The 7,950-nt window shown below is 49.9% G+C and overlaps 1 long non-coding RNA gene across 1 annotated transcript; it reads right to left on the minus strand.

The window, feature by feature from the left end:
• Positions 1-4,972: 4,972 nt before the first annotated feature.
• Positions 4,973-7,346, minus strand: LOC111769339 (uncharacterized). Its single transcript, XR_011430108.1, has 2 exons — positions 6,671-7,346; positions 4,973-5,884 (listed from the first exon to the last, which is right to left on the minus strand). It is a non-coding gene; the product is annotated as an uncharacterized lncRNA (long non-coding RNA).
• Positions 7,347-7,950: the final 604 nt, after the last annotated feature.

The following is a 7,950-nucleotide window of genomic DNA, read 5'->3' on the forward strand; positions in this document are numbered from 1 at the left end:
TTTTAGTGTTATACATCATACCGAGTATACAACTTTCTGTCCCGCTTTTCCCATTTAACCTAAGCATCTTTTAGGTTATTACCCAGTCACTGAGAATATCATTACTAAAGGGACGATCTACCCAAGATTCAGTTTATCTTCCCCCTATGAATGGGAATTTACTTTAATAGTCAATTATTACGCATGAAGCAGTGATTGCCAGTTTTGGCATGAAAGATTTAGGATGACTTTCTCAGCATGGAACAGATGGATTCTTTAAGTTGGGCTAATAATTTTAACCTGTAATCTTACAATTATTTAGTTTGCTATTGTCAGTAATCATTTTTAAATCTCTCTCTTGATGTCCTTTTGCTTTCTCTTAGATTCTTTATAAAGTAACTTCCAAAGGGTTGCAGGTCTACCAATCTGTAGGTGTGTGACAGCTGCTTAGCAAAATCCTTTCTTCCTTTCTTCCTGGGCACACAGCTAGATCCATTTCACAGCTTCTCTTGCTGGGAAATGTGTCACATGGTTGAGTTTTAGCCAATGGAATGCGACAGGACATGAGGTGTCCCACTTCCAGGCCTGGTCCTAAAGTCTCCCACGTATGATCTACCATAGTTTTCTCCATCCATCAGCTGGATGCACAAGGCCCTAAGGGATGATGGAGCCACACGACGCAAGGAGCCTGGGTCCCTGAAAGACATGGAAGAGAATCACCCTGCCTTTCTGAACAGCTGTCCAGAACTACTTATGCAAGCAAGAAATAAACCTGCGTTGTCTTGAGACAGTACAGTTGGGTCTACTTGTTACAAGAGTTTAGTCCACACTTACAAATACAGGGTGAAAATAAAGCCCCACCAACACTAATACCCAATTTCCCATGGTTCCGAGTCCCTGCTAGTATGAATGCAGGCCCTCAGCATCCTCACCCATGTATTTCTGGAGGTCCTGGGCTTGTGCATGCCCAGGAACAGGTCTGCTCATCCTCATCCACCTGCCTCACCAAGGAATCCTCTCTCCTTCTCCAAGGGGAATAAAGCATGGCTATTACCGATCACCCAGGGATATGGCCTTGGAGTCAACAGAGGTGGGGACATGCTTTGAGTTCCTCAGGGATATGTGCTATCAGAGGCTCCACTCGGCCAAAGGGTTTAGGCATCTCCCCTGAGCTGTCCCCTGGGAGGCGTTCCGTGGGCCCAGGTAGGACTCATAGGCTGCTGGAAGGAGCTGGGGAAGTTCTGAATGGCACTGCCCAAGTCAAACGCAAGGATAATCAAATGACAGTCCTCCTTAAGCCTCCTTAGAGGTCGGGTGGGGGGAGGCAATGGGCAGCCAGAGACAGCAGGCAGAGGAGCAGGACAGAGCAGAGGCGCAGCAGCACACCCTGGAGATGCCCAGGAGCTCCAGAGCAGAGCTTGTGGCCTGCTCCTAGGAGCTTAGGGGTCTTCCAAGGTGCCAAATCTGTTTAAACATGTGCTACAAAATTATAAGGTGCCATTTCCTGAGCCGCCTAATTTAAAAACCCACATCAATGACTGGGTAATAAAAATATCATTTCATATTCCACATATGATGAAAGCTTCCTGAGTGCCAAGGTTTCCGCTAAGGAGCCTCTCGCTCCATGATGGTCCCACCTGGACAGTTTCACAGTCCGCCTCTGGCACAAGGGGAGGTACAGTGAGCTGTCAGATCCCAGTGCCAGCGGCTCAGCGAGTCAAGGGGGCGTTCCCCACCTCCCCGTGCCCTGGTTTCCTCCTCCGTAAGATGGGACCAGAATGGAACCAGCCTAATAGGTATTGGGAGGATCGAACGAATAAAAGCATGAAGTCACATAAGTGCCCGGGAAATAGCTGTTATTCTAAGAGACAGGCTTCCTCTGGTTGAATTCTACAGCTAATACGGACTGTGACCTTAGATTTACTAGACACTTGAACCAAGCACAATAACTGTCCCATTTGGAGAGCACTTCTATGCTTCGTTTTTGTTCCAGTTCAGGTTTTCATTTCCATTTTTAAAAATTGATAGAGGTCGTTATTTTTTCACACTAGGTTTGCTGGGCTTTTGGAAAATCTTTGGTTTGGTTAGTGGCAAACTTTGAAATCTAGCTTTTGGGTCTGGTTTGGCTTCCAGTAGAAGACAGCAGCCTGGGCTGATCTGGGGTGCACTCTGGCTCGGCTCAAAGCCTAACCGTGGGGTTTTGATTCTGTGTCTCTTGCTCACCAGGATGCGCACAAGAAAGGAGAACAGCAACGCCCCAGAGGTCAGCGCATCTGCAACTCCTGCAAGTTGCTGGGCCGGAGGCTCTGCGTCAAAAAGTTACTTGAAAAGAGTGGCTTGTGAGTATCTTGAAACATGTCAGTCTTAGAGCTCTCAGAACCATGTGCCTCGTGCCGCAGGACCATGGTGAAGACAGCTTTCCTTGAAAAGCAGCATAAGACTTTCACCCAAAAAACCCACATGCACTTGGAAAAGCCTGCAGCAGAACCAGGTCTTAACCTGGAAGTTGGGCAGATACTTGCTCTAAATTCACGTCCATTCATGAATTTTAACTTCCTGCCTCACACTATTTGAGAACCACTGAATTTGTAGAAAATGTTGGAGTATATTTTCCAAATACTTTGAACCACAGAAGTTAAGTGAATTTCCAAGTCACCTGACAGCACACGAGGGCACAAGAAATACCAGTGGGACTCCTGACGTCTGGTGTCCCACTCTAACTTCCAGAATTTCTTTGTCTTCAGGAGGGTAGATGCATGTCTTAATGCGATCCTTTAGTTCCCTGGTAAGTCCATGGGGAGCCGTCATTCAAGTGAACAGTGTGTTTTTTCACTTTCCTTTTGTGTATCTCAAAAACCGAACAGATTTATGCCCACATCACAGACAACAATTACTGAACGAATGCGCTGTGATTGTATCTGCATAGCTTTCCCCGGGGATCCCAGTTTCCCCAGGCTGCAAGCACAGAGGTAGGCCCATTAACAGTAAGAACCCACGTTTGCCCGTTTGCTCAGGAAGGATCTCCGCCCCCTGAGCGTTTCTTGGAGTTGTCCCCACAGATACAGCACATGGTCTGTGGGAAGGGCCCCCCCTTGATTGGGACTGTGGAAGGCTCCCCCTGCTGTACTGCTTCCAGATTTTGTTAGCAAAACATCTTCTGTTTGCCCTCAGCTTCTATCTTCTTAGGCCCCAGAAACGAATCCACGTGCGTTTCAGAGGTGACAAATCAGAGTCACGGATTTCAAGATCAAACTCGCCTCCCTCTGACCCCAATAGGAGTTTTTTATAACTGGGTCAAGTTGATCCCACGTGGCTGCCTTGTCTCTCGGGCTGTGTTCTTCCAGGTGTTCCTCGTTCCTTTGGATTCATATGCTTCTAGTGACCCTGCCCATGAGCTCCCCAGACACACCCAGACGAGTCCAAATTGCAGCTGAAGCCTCCTCTGCTTGTCTTGATTAAGAGAAATAGTGGCTGTGGGTAAACGAAAATATCATGAACTTAGAGCCGGAGCTATCAGCTTTTGAGATGGATTTAAATCGGCCACATTAACTAAGTAAGGAGAAAGTACATGGTAAACTATAAGTGCTCTGCAGATAACAGACTGATTTGCCAAAAAACAGTTTGCCACACAATCTGCTTGCCGGTGGTCCCCATCTTACTGCAAGAGTCGGGGGCCCTACGGCCCACTCCTGCCTTTGATCAGGTTGAATCTCCTACTAACCAAACTCGTGTTGCCATTAACTACTGACCACGCTGACGGTGCTTCACACTGCGTGAAATGGTCTGCACAGCCTTGGAGGGACTTGCTCGTCAGCAGTTCTAGTTTCCTGAGGCTTTCTAAAGCCAGTCCCTGAGCTGGCTTGTGGGATGGGCATGAGCGACTCCCGGAGTGGGGTGCCTCTCCCGCCCCCACCTTGCCCCACAATTGCCGCTGTGTCCTGCCCTCAGTAACCCCTGGGAGCAGCCCTCGATGCCCTCTCTCGTGCTGTCATGGAACCTGCAGGTTTGGAGTGCATTTGTCATTTCCGGAAATTGTCCAGGGGCAGGACTTATTGTAACTGGGGTAGGTTGTCTACAACCAGTAACAATCCTTTCCATCCCTTATGGGAGTTGAGAGGGAGGGTCTGTTCCTCCTCCCCTGAACCTGACCTTGGGGACGTGACAGTCTGGAACTTGCGAGCCCAGGCTTTAAGAGGGCTGGCAGCTTCTGCTCTCCTCAAATGCTGAGCTACCCCACGTAAGTCAGACTACCCTCCACAGAGAAAGGTTCCACCAGCCCTGGGCTGTTCCAGCCACAGCAGCTGAAGGGCCAGGCCTGTGAGTGATGCCTTCTTGATTTACTCAGCCTCAGTGCAGCCCCAGACTGTAGAATCATGAGCAATAAATGGCTCTTATTTTAAGTCACTAAGTGATGGGGTAGCTTGTATGTAGCAAAAGATAACTGACACGCCATCTGTAGCAAACTGATTACTCTGGCAGCTTGCATATGACTGACTTGCAACTTACTGGGAAGATGTGAGCAAATTTGCATAAGGAACTCAGGCGCCTTCTGGGACAAACTGGGATGAAACCTCAGTCTCTCTTCCCAGAGATTTCAAGTCGTGGACACTAGGCAGGATGAACCTAAAGCCCAGACTATAATCCAGGGATGTGAGAGCACCGTAGCCTCCTGAAATAAAACTGGAGTGGCGGCGATCAGAGCTCAAGACCCTTCATTAACGGCTGGCCACAGTGCTTCCTGTACTAAGACAGTAGCCGCAGGCAGAGCGACTCTCTAATTCCCTACATAGCTAGGTTCCAGTGACAACAGCCAGACTGACACACTGGGATTTCCTTGACATGTCGGCAAGGGGAGGTGAAGGGAGGGAGGGACTCGAGAGAGACTCAACATAACTGGAGCCTCAAGCACTGCCCTTTGAGACGACACCACGGTGGGGGGGGGGGGGGGTTCTATTTTGACTCCCAAACTATAAAGTCAGACATCCCGGGTGTATTACTATCACAGTTTTCAGTTTAATTTTCCACCTTGACAGATTCCATCTTGAGGAGGAAAACACTGCTGAAAAACAAAAACCGGTAACAGAAGTTGTAAAGAAATATCCTCCCGTTCACAAGCAGTGTCACCCTTTCTTTCCAAACACATATTGTGTGTAGCAGCAGAACACAAAGAAATAATTTTTAGCATATGAGGAAAATTGTTCATAACATTTCCACAATCTAGTGTTTGAAAATGAGCTCTTGCCCTCACTGAATATATGAATGGTTAAAATACTGATTTTTTTTTTTCAACAAAGTCTCCAAGAGATGAGAGATTTGGTTTTGTTCTGTTCTTTCCCTTTTTTTCCCACCCCAAAATCAACAAATCAGAACACACCTCCATCTCGATGAACTTGAACTCCAAACGTGTACTTAAGGGAGACAGGGCTGACAGCCCAGGGACTTGAGGGTCCCATTAGCAATCGTCCACACCCATTACCCTGTCTCTCTGGATTTCCTTTCATGCCACGGTTCCAACACTCTTTGCAAAAAGAACTGGCAGACAGATTCTGAAATTTGCATGCAGATACTTCTTGATAGTAAAAATGCTTCAAGATGTGGCTGAGAGGGCTGTGTGGTTGACTTCTGGGGCTTTGAAAGGCCCTTCCTGGTCTCAGCCTCGTTTCTCACAGTGGAGTGGGACCGACAGTTGCCCTCCGGACAGAGTAACCCCTCACCAGCTCTGCACCGAGGGGTTCCCAGAAGGGACCATGTGACCCAGAGGGTGACGTTCTCGGGAGCACTGGGAGGTCAAGACTGAGAAGTGGGGATGGGCAGTGAGGGACAGCAGAGCGCGGACTGCGCGAACACAGAGGGTTTGCAAATCTTGTTCAGTGACTCTCACCATGGCTTGAGTTCATCCAACGACCTAGGACGGACACAGGGTAAAGGGGAGAACATTTAGCCACTGGGTCACTCTGCCATGTCACCAGGATGGTTGGAAGGTGGGCCCACAAATCTGTCAGACCTTTTCCTGTAGCTTTCACCTGTCAGGTTCCCAGGATCTCCCCCAGGGATGTCTCTCCACCACAGATTTTCTTAACCTGGGGTTAAGATTTCAAGAGATCCATGAATTTGGATGAGAAGAAAAGTACTTTTTTATTTTTACTCACCTCAAACTGAAATTTAGCATTCTCATTTTTTGTTGTTGAGATCTAACTAATATTCAACAGTATATTAGTTTCAAGTGTACAATATAGTAATTTGATATTTGTACATATAGCGAAATGATCGCCACAATAAGTCTAGTTAACATCCATCACCATACATAGTTAGAAAAATTTTTTTCTTCTGATGAGAACTTTTAAGATTTGCTCTTTCAGCAACTTTCAAATATACAAGTATACAATAAGTATTATTAACGATAGCATGCCGCACACGACATCCCCAGGACTTCTTTATTTCATAAGTGGAAGTTTGCACCTTTTGACCCCCTTCACCCATTTCTCCCACCCCCCACCCTTTAGCATTCCTGTTATGCGCTGTCTTTATCAGCAGCAGAAATCACCGATACTTTCCTGTTACAGTTGTGCACATCAGGAAATATTATTTACTCTCATCTCTGCTTCATTATTCCCTTTGTCATCAGACCTACTACTAAAGCTTGCTCTTTAAGGTCGTAAAAAAGAAGTACATGCAAAATTCTATCACATACCTCATACCCATTAGGATGGCTACTATCAAAATCACTGGGGAGGACCCAGCACGGCTTCCTGGATCAACAGGGATCACCTCCGCAAGGTCAACAGTACTCAAGCGTTACATCTTCCAGACATCTTTATATGAAAGGAGATATGGATGTGTTAGGGAGTAGAAAGCAAACTACGGAGGAATTTTGGGGATACAACATGAGATGTTAAATGCATTTTTTTTGTGCGAGGACGGTTTTTGGATAGGCCTCCAGAACTTCAGGGTTCACAGTCTCCTCCCCCGTGTTAGGGACAGACATGTCCCTCGAAAATCTGAGATGTGGGGACCCAGAGACCGCGCCCACCCTGCGCATGCCCGCGAGCACTGCGTAGGACAAAGACCTCAGGGCCCTTTAAGATCAGGAGGCCGCGGAGTGGGGCTGCGACGCACGTCTTCGCAGGGCGTAGACCTGGGTGCAAAGCTGCACCCTGCCAGCTCTCATCTGTGGCTGTGGGCGCCGTGCAGAGCCACCCAGGGTCTGAGCGTCACCTGCTGTCAATCAGAGAGCAGCACCCACCCTGCCAGGTATACAAACCCCGTGGGCCCTGGAAGGGGGCAGTGCAGCCGGGGTTCCAAACAGGAACACCAGGTCCCTGCTGTCCGTGGCTCCCCTCCTAGGGGTCTCGCGCCCGGGGGCCAGTCTCCTTCCCACCCCTCCACCCGCCCGGCCGAGGACGGCCCGCTCCCGCTCCGGCTGCCCGCGGCTCCCAGTCTCTCCGGCGGCCTCTGCGCAAACCCGCCGCTGGTCGGAGCGGCGAGGAAGCCGAGGGCAGCGGAGAGGCCTGCGACCCCGCCTGGGGGCCGGACGCGAGGACGGCCGGCCGGACATCAGGCAGCCCTGTCAGTCAGCGGGGCCACTGCGCCCCACCCATGGCTAGACGGCACTCAGCCACGGGCCACAGGCGCGCGCGAGGCACGCACAGTCATGCACGGGGCACGCACAGTCACGCACGAGGCACGCAGGCGGCACAAGGGTGTCGCACGTTCGGAGCTCTCTGGGCAGCCGGCTCGGCGCTCCTGAGCAGGTGGCTGCCTGCGGGACCGTCCCCCCTCTTTGTCCCCTCAGGGCTCTCAGCCCCGCCTTCTCCGTCCCAGCTGACCTCCTCAGTCTGCTGCTTGCTCTTTCCCGTCACCTGCTCAGCGCTGGACATCTCCCCTGGGGTTGGGGCCGGCTCCTCCCGTAACTGCGCCCCGGAGTGACGCCATATGCCTGGCCCTGCCCTCGGCGAAGACGAAGTGACCTGA

Source organism: Equus caballus, chromosome 20, assembly GCF_041296265.1.
Source record: "Equus caballus isolate H_3958 breed thoroughbred chromosome 20, TB-T2T, whole genome shotgun sequence".
NCBI lineage: Eukaryota > Metazoa > Chordata > Mammalia > Perissodactyla > Equidae > Equus > Equus caballus.